Genomic DNA, 16,722 nt, shown 5'->3' on the forward strand with positions numbered 1-16,722 from the left:
CTCCGCACGTAACAAAGCAGAAATTGTGCGACGACGAAAGCAAGTCGTGCTTCTTCAACCAATCATCAAATGTCTATAACACATAGTTATACTGAGATTGATTATTTATTGCAGGTACTGATAGTCACTTTCATAACTTCGTGAAGCTTTGGTTGCTCGTTCACTTGCTCTTGAGTGATCCCCTTCAACTGTTTATATTCAGAAATAAAGACAATGATTTTGGAATGAATGTCGGTATCAAAAGAAAGATCAGTCTAATAACATCCGTGAAAAAGTCCGTCACGATTGGATTAGCTGTCGGCTGTACGTAAAAATGAAAAATGTCTTCCGTTTGTATAGAGTTCTTGAATTGAGCAGAATAACGGGAAATTCGATGATCTCCTGACGAAAATGACTCGATGATCTCGCTAGGGGACTACTAGACCATTGGAAAGATCTTTCGGTGGTCGTCACACGTCGCTTCGAAGTCGAGAACGAGAAAGAAGTCGAACGAACGTCTAGCTCGGCCAGCCATTGCTTTAGAGAAAAGTTTGCAGGTAAAGGCTTTGCCGTGCAGCATTTAATACAGCAATCGCACCTGCCAAACGTGCTAAAGCGACGGAATAAAGGGGAATATAGCTCTCGACTCGATCGTGCGCAGGCCCCGGACGTGGATTTAGATGATTTTACATTTTGACATCAAATTTGTTGCAACACTTTATGATATTCTCCAATAGAGCATAAATTTAATTTCATTGTAGACACGAACAGACGGAACATAAGTGCATCACGCCACAAACCGTGAACTTCAACCAAAGAGGTGTGTATGCATTGGTGTGTCAGTCGCTTGAACGCACAGACAATTCAAACAAATGAAACTCGTGCACATCGGGAGGATCTCCTCTACATACTTTCGTATGAAGACCGTGGCTCGGCTTCAATTTTTTATCGAATTTCAATTCCATTGAATTTGTGCTAACGTATGCAATTGCAGACGTAGCATCTGGATATTTGCATTAGTAGATGCAATAAAGATGACGCCTCAATGGCAATGCAATTCTGCCCACAAGAGACGAGACATGCCGCAGAAGTGTGCACATTCCTATGCACGAAGGCCATCCTTGTTTGACGCGTACTTGATATACTCAGCCGTTAGGAGTAGATACGCGAAATTAAAACCCTACACGGCTCAAAACGGCCCCTAGGGCACTGCTTCGCGACCAGAGCAATATACATCTGTTATGAGACTAAAGACGCATACGCGGACGACTTTGTCTCTCTATTATCTATGCTCCGACCGAATTGAATTAGCCTGACCAGTGAACTGCCATGCACTACTACATGCATGAAGCTACCAAAACACACAAACGGTACGCGTATAGACGTCTAGCCCTGCGTTGAAATAATTCATTCGTTCACATGCACAGCCAGTTCAAAGAGATGAAATTTAAACGTTTCGCCAACGCTAAATCTGCACACTTTGAAACGAAGACCCTGACTCGGCTTCAATCTTTCACTGTACTCATACGTTTGAATACGTGCCAACGTATGTAATTCCAGATGTAGAATTGGGGTGAATTTCGAGGCGAATGTTCCAGTTAGTGGTCACTGGCGGAGAGCTAAAAGACGTAGCTTCGGTCCTCGTACAAAGATCAGCAGAATTGTCAGTGCCACCGTGAGATTCGATGTAGTTTGTACGCCAGTACCCAAATCCAACACAGTAGCTTCCATCGCAGATTTGAAGAACAGGATCACTGTCGCCGCCCGGGTAGGTAAAAAAGAAGCCAATTTGAACGGAGTACGCTTTAGCATCATTTAGAACTCCAGCTTCAATCAATTTGACCTTTGACATCGAGTTTTCTATCGCATATGGGCCGAACGCGAACTGGCTTACTTTAAACAACACACCTAATTGCATTGCTCCAACGCTAAATTCCATTGTTTGTGCGGACACAGAAGACGGCGTCTCCGTAAAATTGGCGTGATTTTGGAGCCAAAGAGGTGACATGTAAAGGTACAATAGCAGTGCGCGACTTGAAACACTCTATGGCGTGCAATACACTAGCTCAAGGTTCCTATACTGCCGTCAATGTCGCAGCTGCTTTACCTGAGTCGATGACACCGAAGTTGGCGGGGCGCCTGTCTGCCAAACAACGGCGGAACAAACGTATGGTTTCACTCAAACATCAATGCACGAAGTAATAAAACTCCGCCTCGACTTACTCTTTCTCTGTCTCCCGCTTTACTTGCCGCGGTCCATATTTGAATGTAGTCATCAAGTGGAAGGCACACAGTAGGTCCCGATGACGGTACTAGTAAAAAAGAAGTACGATTCTCACGCCGCACGCACTCATCTGATGCTGATTGTAGCCAGAAAAAAGCAACGATTAGCAGCTTCGACGTATAACGGGCGAAAGGCATTGTTTCAAAGTAGAAGAAGCCGAGGAAGAAGGAGCCCCTCTGAGTAAAAAGGGCTTAATTGTGGTTGCTACGGATGTATCCTTAGCCCTCCCCTTTCGACGGGAGAGGAAATATCGCTTCTGCCCAGTCACGCGCTTGTGGGAAGTTGAGCCTTATCAGAGATAAGGCGAAGCTAGGTCGGCTAGCAAATGGGCAATGTACCACCAGCGAGTCTGTTGTAGTGTACCTCCATCTCTATCGCTACGGAGTACTGGAATAGCCGGAGGGAAAACACATTCTCTCCTCTGTGAGTCACTTTAGATACGTCAAATATTATTCTAAGTAGCTCAGGTCCGGGTCCCGGAAATATGCGCATAGCAGTTGATTGGTAACAGCACTTTTGATAGATTCCATGATTAAAGGAGTTAAAGACAAGGCAAGAAAGACATGCAGAAAAAACAAGAATAATACTGCGACTTAGGTAGCTACTCTGCCTCTGCATTATGACACTTGCATGGCAGAATTGTTGGTGCAGTAGGCAACATGGCATCGAAGCGTTTGAATACTGACATGACGGTATGCTAAGACAACGAAAGAAATGGCCTCGTTTCGACGTACGGTAAGTGCAGTGTGAAAAGCAGACGATTTCGAATTTTGCAAAAGGTTCTTCTACATTCATACCAGTCCTACTACTTTTTAGAGCTATGAAGTACTCACCTGAGCTACATGGGAGCCAGTCGAATGAAGTGACGTTTCGAAACGTCACATTTTCCCCAAAGGAGCCCCGACTTTCCAAAAACCTTTAGAACCTGACCTGTACGATACAATTATCACGCTGAGTCGGTTGCTTGAACGAAGAAACTCTTTGTCTCTATCAAGAAAGCCGTAAAATGTTATCACGTGATGTCAACAAATGACCCGTACACTTACCAAAAAGCGCTCAATGAACGAGGCAATGGTCTTCTGAGAACGAACTGTTTTGCTGCTACAAGATGTCGAGCGACTATTGCTAGGCCCACGCTCACGGGTATCGATATTCAGAAAGCTGCAGGCCCAATTGCTTGACTCCAAGGGATAATGAGCTCTAGTGCGGACTGTTCTGAACTTTGCCTCGGCCAACGGCGTTTGTTTCTGTCTCTCAAGGCGTCGAGGCATCGAGCTACAAGCGCTCGCGGACGAGACTCCAGCTCTGCACGACGATATGAGTGAAGAAGAATTAAATGCGCTCTCGGTCTCAAAGAGCGAGGGGTAGACGAGCTCGCGCCGGCGGCCGCTGGCTCGAGAAGCAGACAGCAAGGAGGCAATAATTGATAAACTTATTAATTAAATAATTATTTATTTCATCGTTCTTTCTTTAGGGTCTGCGAGAGCTTCAGTGATCATAGAGGACGAGGTTGGAGCAGCAATAAGGCGGTTGGGGCTAACAAGTACATGCAAGGGTTGCGCGATGGAACTTGAAACGCTCTGCGAAGTGTCGTATGATTAAAAAATCCTCGTCCATGTATGTCTACCCGAGTCGCTGATGACGCGGCGTATATGCCGCGCGTCATGATTCTCGACGTTGTTGAATGTAGTCGTCGAAAGGAAGGCGCACGGTGGGTAAACGCTAAAAGTTGCTTGTCACTTGTGCACTCGTCTGATGCGGACCCCAGGCAGAAACATGACACCATGACAATGAGCATGCAATAAAGACGTAGAGGTCATAGCAAAGAAGCCGAGAAAGACTGGAGAAAAGGAGGCTGTCAAAGCGATTATAGGAATCCTGTGCAAATACATACAGTATGTGTATATAGCGAGAGAGATATACATATGGCTATAGAACAAGGCCTTGCAGCAAAAACATTGCTCAGATCTCCATCTAACTTCAGTAGTTCTTTCATTCGTTCACAGTGATGCTTCGAGAAATAAAAACTAACTCTGCATACTTTCCCCCGCTTTTCAAGGCTTCGTTCATTAGGAGATAATATGACTATGACTGTGGAAACATACCAGAATATATTGACGCACTGGAGCATGAAACACTAAAAGCCCGCAATGCTCTTCGCGGTTCAAGACGTTGCAAAAAGAACGAGCTGTGCACCTACCATGCCGTCGTGATTTTGTTATACTTCACAGAATAAACAGAATAGGCCTCCGAGTGTAGCTAAAAGTCGCTCAAATAGCTAGAAAACGCGATCAGACAACATTCTCCGTAGGAATCTCCATATTACATATTCTGATTTCCCACTGAATGTGCAAATACGCATACGCGGATCATCTTTCTGGGTTCGACGCGTAGGGTTTCGACCAGATCGAGCGAGGTGACGTCTATTAGAAACGCACTGTGGCAGTATAAGCAACCTGGCATTGATGCGCTTGAATAGATATGCAAGGGCAACAAAAGAAACGACCTCTTTCCGCCGTACGATATGTGCATTGTGAATACGAATCGATTACGAACCTTGCAAGCGGTTCTTCTTGATTGATACTGGTCCTACTACTTTTTGGTTTCATGATGTACTCACCTGCATGGGCTACATCCAAGCAAATCAAACAAAGTGACGTTTCAAAACGCCACTTTTTTTCCCCGAAAGAGGCCCTGATTTTTCCGAAAACTCTCTAAATCTAATCTGCACAATATGATTATATCGGCTGCTTAGACGAGGAAACTAGTTGTCTTGTTTGAAAAAGCCGTGAACCGAATCCCTGTAAGATATTTATATTTTGAACACATACATGCTGACCTCCTGACTCGTTCCTACTCACTCACTCTACAGAGTTACATATTAGATACCACAAAGAAATGACCATCACACTGAACAAAAAAAGGGTTCTGATACACGCCAGCAGAGTGAGCGGAATTGCATTGAAGCGTCTAGTTGCTCGAATATATGGCAAATTCGAACAGATGAAACTGATGCACATCGGTAGTACCAGCTCTGCACACTTTCACATGAAGACCTTGACTTGGCTTCAACTTTTCAGTAAATTCAGTTGTTACTGAAGTTGTACTAACGTAAATGACTACTGACGTAGAATTAGGATGAATTTCAAATCTAGCGTTCCAATTAGTAGTCGCTGAAGGGGGAGTAACGCTGACCACACTGCCGCCGAATGTGCAAGCCCCAGCTGAAATAGTGCCTTCGTAAGAGTAAGCGACGGCACGATTCCACCAAAAACCAACGCAACTACTTTTGTCACAGATATAAAACGTCACGTACGGATCGCTGCCAGACGCTGGCCCAAAGAAGTAACCAAGTTGAAGCGAGTAGATATTATTATCATCTAAAACTCCTGCTTCAATCAATTCGACCTTTGACAGAGAAACGCCCCGAAGCCCTGTTTAGCTGACGTATATTACTTCAAACAACAGGGCGTAACCAACAGATCCGGGTCCACTGAATTCGATCGTTTGTGCGGACACCGAAGTCGGTGTCTCCGCAAACGTAGCGTGAGTGTGGAGCCAAGAAGGAGACATGTAACGATACAGGAGCAGAGCGCTACTTGAAACGCTCTATGACGGCGTGTTATTACAGGTGCAAGGAAGTCAATGACGTACCTGACTCGGAGTTGATGACACTGGGGGTGCACCTGTCTGCCAAGCGACAGTGAAATAAACATACGGTCGGATTATAGAGAAACAAAACGCGATCCTAACTTACTGCGTCTCCGTCACCGGCTAAGTTTCGGAGTTGAATGTAGTCGTCGAATGGGATACACACAGTTGGCCCCGATGACGGTACAAGTAGTAAAGTGGAATTTGTGCACTCGTCTGATGTAGAGCCCAGCCAGAAACTTGAAGCAACGATCAGTAGCAACAGGAACGTGGAGCGCGCGGGGATCATTGTTCAAGGACGGAACGTGTCAAAGAAGTAGGAGGAGAAAAAAGAAGTTCAGCACAGGAAGCAAAGCCACAGAGTTCTGAGGATATTAGAGCACTGGTCCCCGGAATTAGATGAATAGGCAGGTGGACACGCGATCGATGCCCAGGGTTTCATCCACATCTTATAAATATTAAATACCTTTGCATTCGTAGATGCAATCCGAAATGATATCCCAGTGATTTTGCCCACGAGAGACGAGACAAATCTCAAAAGTGGGAATGTTCCAACAAAGAACGGAGGTCATTTTTGTTTAAACCAGTGGCGTAGGAACCGGGGGGGCTGGGGGGGCTGCAGCCCCCCCTGAATTTTTTGATCGAAATTTATTAAGCCTTTGATATAATGGTTAGAGCGTACCTAACACTACTCGTCGCTAGCGCCAGACCTGAAAAAATATTATTTCTCTTTCCTTTGTCGAATAAAGACGTTTTTCGGAAATACTATGACTCCGGAACGTCTCAATAACGTATTCTATCAGTACATTTAGCCGGAGAGAACAGACAATCCAGTACAAAATACTCCTGCTGCACAATTTGCTGCAGCAAATATAGTAGGAGATCGAAATATTTTAGAAAGTATGAGTGTTTAGATTTTGTATCAATAGCGAAATATTCCGATATCCAGTTATTTAGCTAAGCTGTCTAAAATACCGAAAATCAACCTCCAAATGCACTATGTGGGCGTGGTCTTAAAAAATTTTTCGCGCGCTACGCGCGCGCAGCCCCCCCTCTCCAAAATACCTTCCTACGCTAGTGTAAACATTCGCCAGTCTCAAATGAGCCTTAGTCTAGCTCTATGGCTGCAGGTGTTTTGACTGTCTTTCACCAGGATGCGCGGCGTTGCATGCGCGGAGTTCGACGGCGGAGCGAGTGCCATTGAATTGAGGTATCTAGTCGTTCAAATGTATGGCCCATTCAATCAGATGAAACTGATGCACACTGGAAACGTGTTGTCTGCACGCTTTTACGTAAAGACCTTGGCTTGGCTTCAATTTTCGATTGTACTCAACGGCGAGTGATTTTGTACCAACGTACACTATTCCAGACGTAGAATTAGGATGAATTTCAAATCGAGCGTTCCAGTTAGAGTAAGTCTCTTGAGGGGAATAATTAGTGGAATAACGGGAGTCGTACTGTCGAACGTAGTCGTCAAGTGGAAGACACACCGTGGGTCCCCATGACGGTACAAGTAAAGCCACAGCGATGAGGGATATTAAGCGTACGCGCTTGGCTTCCTCTGCGCATGGTATATGGCAAAAAGAAACAACGTGCGGAAGTCATTTTGTTTAGACTGGCAGGTTCTCGAGACAGATTCATTACGTAAACTACACAAGACTCTCGCAGTGTCTGGCGCCGATGAACCTCTATAGCTCCATCGTTTTTGCTGCCTCTTTTGTCTTTATTTTTATCTCCCACAGATGCTGCGTGCGGAGTCGCGGTGGACCCACCGATTCACGGAGACATGCAGTTTCTTTCGCCCAACTAGGCTCAACTCAACCCTTTCTCTTTATGCAAGCACTAGCAAGTCCCACGCAGTGAAAAGTCAGGAACGAATGACTGCATGACACAAAACCGAAAGGGAGTCAGATGCAGAAACTCGTGCAGACAGAAAGCCCAGAATGAGCAAAGTAAAAAAACTGGATACTTGACAGATGCTAAGGCTAGTTAGGTCAGGCTAAAAGAACAAGCGCAAGAAACGATTAGTGATATAGCGACCTCGCGTAACCGACCCAATTTTAGAGAAAACTCAGATTTGTCTTGCACTAAGGACAGTAGGCACAAGACCGCATGCCTTTTAATTCAGCCGGAGAGACGCGGACGCTAGCGAGGCCGTTGACGTCGACGCCGGCGCTACCATGCAGCGGAAAAGAATCTGCAGCGCATAGGCTACTCGATTAACTACAGAGGAAACGTCTACAATATTTCCCCGCGACCAAAAAGAACGCCGAGCCGTGGAGTGCGTATACACCCCCGCGACCTTTTCTTTCTCTTCGAAGCGTCAGAAACGAGTTACGACACGACGGACGATTTCAACGACGACTATCCTGATAGGGGACCAAACATCCTTGATGCATGGTTCAAGTGACAAACCAACGTTCATGCTCTGATTCAGTGAAAGGGCTTCTGAAAACCTGCAATGTCGTTAATGACGTGATGTCAGTTCGAAACCTCGTGCGAACGCTCTTCTTCCCGACTTTTTGTGCGTCTGCTGCGTGCAATGTACAGCAGAAAGGATCGCTGCACTCGTCGTGGTATTCGATCGCTGATTCGCAGATAATCGGTGTGCTGCCTCCGAGACCAGCCCGGCGCGAGTGAAGTGAACCAGAATGTGTCAAGGAATGGTAGCTACGGGTCGCCATGGCTCGGTGGCGCGAAAGGAACGACCTCTTTTCGACGCACGGTCAGTGCCGTGTGAAAAGGAGACGATTTCGAACTTCGCAAAAGGTTCTGCTCCATCTATATCAGTCCTACTACTTTTTAGTTCAATGAGGTACTCATCTGAGCTACATCGGAGCCAGTCGAATGAAGTGACGCTTCGAAATGTTACGTTTTCCTCAAAGGGGCCCCCGATTTTCCAAAAACCTTTAGAACCTGACCTGCACGATACGATTAACGCGCTGAGACGGTTGTTCGAACGAAGAAACTCTTTGTCCCTCAAGAAAGACACAAAATATTATCACGTGATGTCAACAACCGACGGGGTCCCGTACACGTACCAATTTTGCGAGGCAATGGTCAGAACGGACTGTTTTGCTGAAGTTGTTGCTACGAGACGTCGAGGGACTAGATAACATTTCTTTCACTTTCCTAGGCTCACCAGAGATAAAAGAGAGACGTCTCTGTGGCTAAGTCCGTGAGAGCAAACCAAGCCCAGCTCACGCAGCATGAACGACGTGGTTGCTAAGAAAGACGTCTCTGTATCAACCAAAGGAAAAACAGAAACGAGTTGGATCAGCAAGGACGTCCAAACATCAAATGCGTGATAAACATAATTATTGTTTGCAAGCGCTTTTATATCATGATGTTTCTAGGCTAGCGTAACTGCTATTGGACTGTCACTGACGCTGTTCAGAACGTGCATGTCCGTTTATTTCTAAACTAGAAATCATGATCTCAAGGTTCGATCTGCCCACCGTGGGTCGGCATGGGTCGGCCCCGACCCTCACTCCCCTATCGCCGACCCATACTACTTAAATGTTACGAAAGTCCGTAGCTTGCAATAATTACAGTCGGATACATCGTCCAAAACAAATTTAAAAAACGGTCCAAGGCAATTTCAATAACTTTGCTGTGACTATTGTCTTCAATTCGTTACGCGCGAGCGGCGCTTGCGGTTCAGGCGCATGGAACGCCGTTCGCGCATAAAGAGTAGCGGCGGGAACGCCTACTTTTGGGGTGCAAGTGTCTCCCTCGTTGCGCGCGAGCGGAGCTTGCGGTTCAGGCGCATGGAACGCCGTTCGCGCATAAAGAGTAGCGGCGGGAACGCCTACTTTTGGGGTGCAAGTGTCTCCCTCGTTGCGCGCGAGCGGCGCTTGCGGTTCAGGCGCATGGAACGCCACTCGCGCATAAAGAGTAGCGGCGGGAACGCCTACTTTTGGGGTGCAAGTGTCTCCCTCGTTGCGCGCGAGCGGCGCTTGCGGTTCAGGCGCATGGAACGCCACTCGCGCATAAAGAGTAGCGGCGGGAACGCCTACTTTTGGGGTGCAAGTGTCTCTCTCGTTGCGCGCGAGCGGCGCTGGCGGTTCAGGCGCATGGAATTAACGCCACTCGCGCATAAAGAGTAGCGGCGGGAACGCCTACTTTTGGGGTGCAAGTGTCTCCCTCGTTGCGCGCGAGCGGCGCTTGCGGTTCAGGCGCATGGAACGCCACTCGCGCATAAAGAGTAGCGGCGGGAACGCCTACTTTTGGGGTGCAAGTGTCTCTCTCGTTGCGCGCGAGCGGCGCTTGCGGTTCAGGCGCATGGAACGCCGCTCGCGCATAAAGAGTAGCGGCGGGAACGCCTACTTTTGGGGTGCAAGTGTCTCTCGTTGCGCGCGAGCGGCGCTGGCGGTTCAGGCGCATGGAACGCCACTCGCGCAAAAAAGTACTGTGTAATGTTTTGAAATTGTATTATGTCTATCCTTTTCCCACACTGAAAAAATTCTCGGCAGAGCCCTGTGAACTTCCGGCTTGCTCGTTGCAAACAAACGAAGGATACGACATCAGATTTTAGTCGTTCAAATGCACACCTAGTTCAAACAGATGAAACTGAAACACATCGGTAGGGTCTCCTCCTCGGCACACTTTTACATGAAGACCTTGACTGGGCCTTAATTTTTCATTGTATTCAAACGTCAGTGAATATGTGCCAACGTATGCAATTCCAGACGTAGAATTAGGATGAATTTCAAGGCGAATATTCCAATTAGTAGTGCCGACTATCGAAGATTCGCCGCGATATTCGCTGTACGTGCAAACGCTCGCTAAATTAGCGCCGCCGTAAACATAGACACGGGAACGACGCAATTGGAAGCCAGCGCAGTAACTTCTATCGCAGAATTGAAGAGTCGCATACGGATCGTCGCTAGACGCCGCCCCAAAGAAATAGCCAAGCTGAAGCGTGTAGGCTTTATTATCGCTGAGAACTCCAGCTTCAATCAATTTGACCTTTGACAGAGAAATATCTAGCGCGTACCAAGCCGGCGTATAAGTTACAGCTTACAGTAAATAACACGCCGAAATTGCGGTGTCCAGCGCCACTGAATTCGATTGTTTGTGCGGACACCGAAGTTGGTGTCTCGCTAAAATTCGCGTGACGTTGGAGCCACAGCGGTGACATGTAACGGTATAACAGTAGCGCGTGACTTGAAATGCTCTATGACGGCGGCGTGTCATTTAGAAAACGAGTGGAAGGCACATAGTGGGCCCCGATGACGGTACAAGTACACGTACGCACGCACTCATCTGATGCCGATCGTAGCCATAAAACAACGACCAGTAGCAACTTTAACGTACAACAGAAAGGCATTGCTCGCATAAGCCAAACTCGCCGTTTCTTTGTCGGTGGCTATACGCCTAGCCACTGTGTGGTCGAATGCGTGAAAGATAACCGGAAATAGGCAGCTTATTGATCGGTAAACTTGACGGATACCAGGATTTTACAGAATGAAGAAGATGCGGACAAGGTGAGAAAGGCATGCGGAAATACTTGAATACAATGACTTGGCCATGCAATCGGACACCGCCAGAATTTTTTAGAAACAAACTAACAAAGGCTATACGTTATCAGGTAGGTAGCATTGCATTAATTAAGGCGTTCAGTCGTTCAAATGCAAAGCCAGTTCAAATAGATGAAATTTAAAGACTTCGTAAGTGTCATGTCTGCAAACTTTGAAATGAAGACCTTGACTCGGCTTTAACTTTTTATCGTACTCATCTGTCCCTGAATACGTGCCAACAAACGTAATTCCTGACGTTGAATTAGGATGAATTTCAATACGAATGTTCCAATTAGTCGACGACGTCTGAGGGCCAAAGGTACGATATGTCTCGATGGCACATTCGCTCGCTAAATTAGTTCCGCTCGTGGCTGCGACGCCGTCTGGATCCCAGTACTCAAATCCAACGCAATAACTGCTGTCGCAGATTTGTAGCTTGGGATCACTGTCGCCACCCGTTGGCGTGAAAAGAAAGCCAATTTGAATTGAGTAGGACTTATCGTCGTCTAGAACTCCAGCTTCAATCAGTTGGACCTTGGTCAAATATCTCCTGGCCTGTCTATCTTAAGTAAACTAGCTTACTTTAAACAGCACACTGCCAGTCAATGACCCGGCGCTAAACTCGATTGCTTGTGCGGACACAGACGATGGCGTTTCCGTAAAACTAGCATGATCTTGGAGCCACAAAGGAGACATGTAGCGGTACAACAGGAGGTGATTTGAAACGCTCTGTATCATTTAAAAAGAGAACAGAAGCGATGTTAATTAATGTTCCAGTTACATCATAATACATTAATGAAATGGATGCTTGCGGGATGACGCCTATACATGCCGACTTGCAAAACGGTCATACAAGCGGAGGCGGAACAATCGTACAAGACACACTAACCGTTTCTCTGTTGCTGGCTACGTCTGTCGTAGCTCGGAGTTGATTGTAGTCGTCAAGGGAAAGACACACTGTGGGGCCCGATGAGGGTACCAGTAAAACAGATGAACGGTCATTCGCGCACGAGTCATCTGATGCAGCAGACTCAAGCGAGATAGCAACGACGATTAGCAGTTGAAAAGTATAACGCACAGACACCATCGTTTCAGTAAAAGAAAGGGAGGGCCCAACTGAACCGAAGCCACAGTGATCAGGAACTTAGAAACCTGAAGGTCCCGGTATTTACGTAGTAGTAGCTGCTGCTGTGCCAAGTATTATTTCCTAGAACTAAGCAACTAACTGATTAGTAAAAGCAAACGCACAATAGAGAGATGCCATTGGCTAACTGGAAGACAGGCAATAGACAGAAGAAACAAAATGACGACGTGAAAAATAAAAAAAAGGCTAGGCTCCGCAGGCCAAGGCGTCAATAATCACACACGGAGAAATTGATCGTATGTCTCCGCTAGCTCAATCTTGCGCCGTCAAGCCCGTCAACCCGCCGTCAGGACCCTACCGTATACGAAAAACCAGAAGAGCCGTTATTAGGCTTTTATATGGGTTGGCGTGACGTGTTTTTCGCGTTTCCAAAACACGGCAGAAACGAGATTGATTAGTCAGAAAACGGAACGGCAAGAAGAGCGGCTCCATTAAAGTGGCCTGCTGTAGACAAACGAGATTCAATACCTAGACTTCCTCGCAAGAACCAATGAACCTCTCCATCGTCTTCGTTGTTGCAATCATCTTCGTTTTCTTTTTCTCCCACCGAAGTTTCGGGATGGTGGTGGGGTCGGCGTCGTCGACGTAACGCCAAGACCACAGTGTCTATCCCATTTCTAATCGATTTTTTAGAAAACTCAGGCCCACCTTGCACTAAGGACAAGTATACGTGGACAGTAGGCACAAGACCGCTCGCCTTTTCGGAGTCACGCCGCCGGAGAGACGCGGACGATAGCGACAACGCCGCTGACGTCGACGTCGACGCAACCAGCGGAAAGGATCGACAGAAGCGATTTTGCAGCGTAGGCTACGGCATTAAACGCGCGGCAATTGGCTACAGAGGCAACGTCTACGATTTCACCACGACCAGCGTGCCGAGAAAGAACGCCGAGCCGTGGAGTGCGTACGCGCCGGCCTCTTCTTTTCTCGTCGAAGCGTCGGGAACGAGTTACTGCACGACGAACGAAGTGGACGATTTCAACGATAACTATCCTGATATAGGGACTACAATCCTTGCTGGTTCAACTGCCAAACCTACGTTCATGCTCTGAAAGGGTTTCTGAAAACTTGCAAGTGTCGTTGATGACGTGCCGTGAGCTCGAAATCGTGCCGACGTTGACTTTCTTTGTGTCTGCTGCATGCAATTTACGTAGAAAGGATTGCTATAGCTGCGCTGTTGTTGCTTGCTGATTCGCAGTGATCGTTAGCTACCTCTGAGTCCAGCGCAAGTGAGTATCGATCAAGGGCTGATATAGCTGGGAACGGCTATGGCTCCGAGAGAACGAAAGAATGGCCTCTTTTCGCCGTACGGTAAGTGCAGTGTGAAAAGGAGACGCGATTGCGAACCTCGCAAAAGGTTCTGCTGCATTCATAGCAGTCATACTACTTTTTAGTTCGATGAAGTACTCACCTGAGCTAAATCGGAGCCAGTCGAACAAAGTGACGCTTAGAAACGCCACAATTTCCCAAAGAGGCCCCGATTTTCCAAAAAATCTTTCGAACTTGACCTGCACGATACGATTAACGCGCTGAGTCGGTTGCTTGAACGAAGAAACTCTTTGTCGCTCTCAAGAAAGCCATAAAATGCTATCACGTGATATCAACAAGCAAACGTCCCGTACACGTCCCAAAAAGTGCGGAATGACGAGGCAATGGACTTCTGAGAACGGACTGGAGTGGTTGCTACGAGACATCGAGCGACGAGATATTATTTCTTTGACACCCCTAGACCCACGTACGCTCAGTGGGGTACAGTAATCAATATTCGGAAAGCTGCAGGCCCTGCAGGCCCAAGTGCTTGACTCCAAAAGAGCAACGAGCTCTAGTGCTGTTCTGAACTGCGGGCTGTTTGTTGTGCGCTATAAGCCTATTACCAAATCAGTTTGGGAACTAATTAATTAATAATTCCCATTTGGAATACCGTTTTGGATTACATTTGCACATCAGTGCAGCCGAACCCACATACGACGGTCGTTAGAGACAAAATAAACCGCAGAAGCGTGCACGTGTTTGGTTATACTTGGGTGCCATTAGACTCATCTCCTTAGCTTTCGAGAACTTGTGATAAAATCACCGCGGGAGACGTATAACGAGACAATTAAGGCGGGGAAGCAAAGAGAACCTCTTTTTTTAAAACGCTTGTTAGAGTCAAACCAGACTCAGTGCGCGCCCAACTCGCTGTCGGAGAACCAATGAAGCTCTCCACCGTCTTCGTTGTCGCATTTTTCTTCATTTTTTTATTCTCCACGGAGACGACTGAGTCAGCTCCCGCTTCAAGTCCACTATGCACGAGGTCCCAACATCCGTGGAAAGTAGGCCAACGGGCGCTCGCCGGGTTGGAGTCGGTCAGCTTTGGCAGCGGCCGCAAAAGGCGAAAGCGATTCTGCGACGTCGCCTACGGCATCGTTCACACGGCAATTTTCTACGAAGGAAACGTTTACGACTTCACTACGACCAGCGTGCCGCAGAAGAACGCCGAGCCGTGGAGTTGGTACACGCCCGCCTCTTCGTGGATAACGGATACGGCTGGAACGAGTTACTGCACGACAAGCGAAGTGGAAAATTTCAATGCCAACTATCCGAAAGGCGCGTACCAATTCTGCGTTAACAACTGCCAAACGTACGTCAATGCTCTGAAAGAGTTTCTGAAAAGCTGCAGTTGTCGCTGATGTCGCAAATGCCGTACACTAACTAGTAGACCTCTACGCACGCTGACTTAGACGCTGACTTTTTTCGTTTTTTTTCTGTGACGTGTACACGACACCGCTATAGCTGCTGCTCCAGTACACACAGAATCACGGTGCAAATATATATCTTTGGGTGGCGTCCGTACGCTTGCTAGCTGACGCGTAGGGCACAACGTCGTCATGCGTGCGCACATGGTAAAACCAAAGTCAACTGAAAGACGATGTAGACGAGATAGACGAGACATCGAGCGAATAATATTTCCTTGACTTTCCTAGGCCCACGTATCATGATGCCCACGGGTAGGCCTATCGATACTCAGAAAGCTGCAGGCCCAATTTCTTGGCTCCAAAAGGGTAATGAGCTCTAGTGCTGACTGTTCTGAATTGCTTGCTGTTTGTTGCGTGCTATTACGGTATCAAATGATCAGTTTGAATGTGGGGAATCACTAGCGTCCAATTTGTGCAAAACCGAACCCATGCATATATACGAGAGACGAGATGCACAGCAGAAGCGTGCACGTGTTTGGTTTTCCTTGGGTGTCATCTCCTTATAAGCTTTTGGGAGCTTGTGATAAAATCACCGTGGAAGATGTATAACGAGAGACAAGGTGGGGAAAAAGAAAGAGAACCTCTTTTGTTCAAGACGCTTTTTCGAGTCAAACCCGATTCAGTGCGCGCCCATCGCGACCCCGGGGTGTAGGGAACCAATGAACCTTTCTGTCGTCTTTGCTATAATTGTCGCGCTTAATTTATTAAAGTCGGCCGCACATTGACTCGTTTTTGATTGCAATCGACGTATAGGCTTCGAGCCACAACTGAGTCTACTCCCTCTTCAAGCAGTCCAATTAACGAGCCTATACGCTGCCGAATTCTGTCGATCCTTTCCGCTGCATGTAGCGCCGGCGGCAACGTCAGTGGCGACACGATTTGACTCGTACGGTACTAATTATTAAACTCGCGCGGCGATTGACTACAGAGAAGACGTTTACGGTTTCACGAAGACCAGCGTGCCGCGTAAGAACGCCGAGTCGTGGAGTGAGTACTCGTGTACTCGTTAACGTGTACTCGTGACACTGGTCTTTTCTTTTTTTTCCTGCTATACTCACTCTAGAGAGTTACATGCACTAATAGTTACACCATAAAACGAACAAACTTGAGGAGTACTTCGTATATACGGGTGAGTGGCATTGCATTGAAGCGTCTAGTTGCTTGAATGCATAGCCAATTCAAAAAGATGAAACTGATGCAAATCGGAAGAACCACCTCTGCATACTTTTACATAAAGACCTTGACTTGGCTTCAATTTTCCGTTGAAATCAATTGTCTTTGAACTGGTGCCAACGAATACTATTCCGGACGTAGAATTAGGATGAATTTCAAATCGAACGTTCCAGATAGTAGTCTCTTGAGGGGGAGCTAGGCTGCCCAAACTGCTGCCGTATGTGCACGCCCCAG

The 16,722-nt window shown here is 47.1% G+C and overlaps 1 long non-coding RNA gene across 1 annotated transcript; it reads right to left on the minus strand.

The window, feature by feature from the left end:
* Window positions 1–1,276: 1,276 nt before the first annotated feature.
* LOC136189228 (uncharacterized) lies at window positions 1,277–2,425 on the minus strand. Its single transcript, XR_010670367.1, has 4 exons — window positions 2,203–2,425; window positions 2,087–2,122; window positions 1,874–2,023; window positions 1,277–1,822 (listed from the first exon to the last, which is right to left on the minus strand). It is a non-coding gene; the product is annotated as an uncharacterized lncRNA (long non-coding RNA).
* Window positions 2,426–16,722: the final 14,297 nt, after the last annotated feature.

The sequence above is a fragment of the Oscarella lobularis genome, chromosome 1 (genome assembly GCF_947507565.1).
Source record: "Oscarella lobularis chromosome 1, ooOscLobu1.1, whole genome shotgun sequence".
NCBI classification, from domain to species: domain Eukaryota; kingdom Metazoa; phylum Porifera; class Homoscleromorpha; order Homosclerophorida; family Oscarellidae; genus Oscarella; species Oscarella lobularis.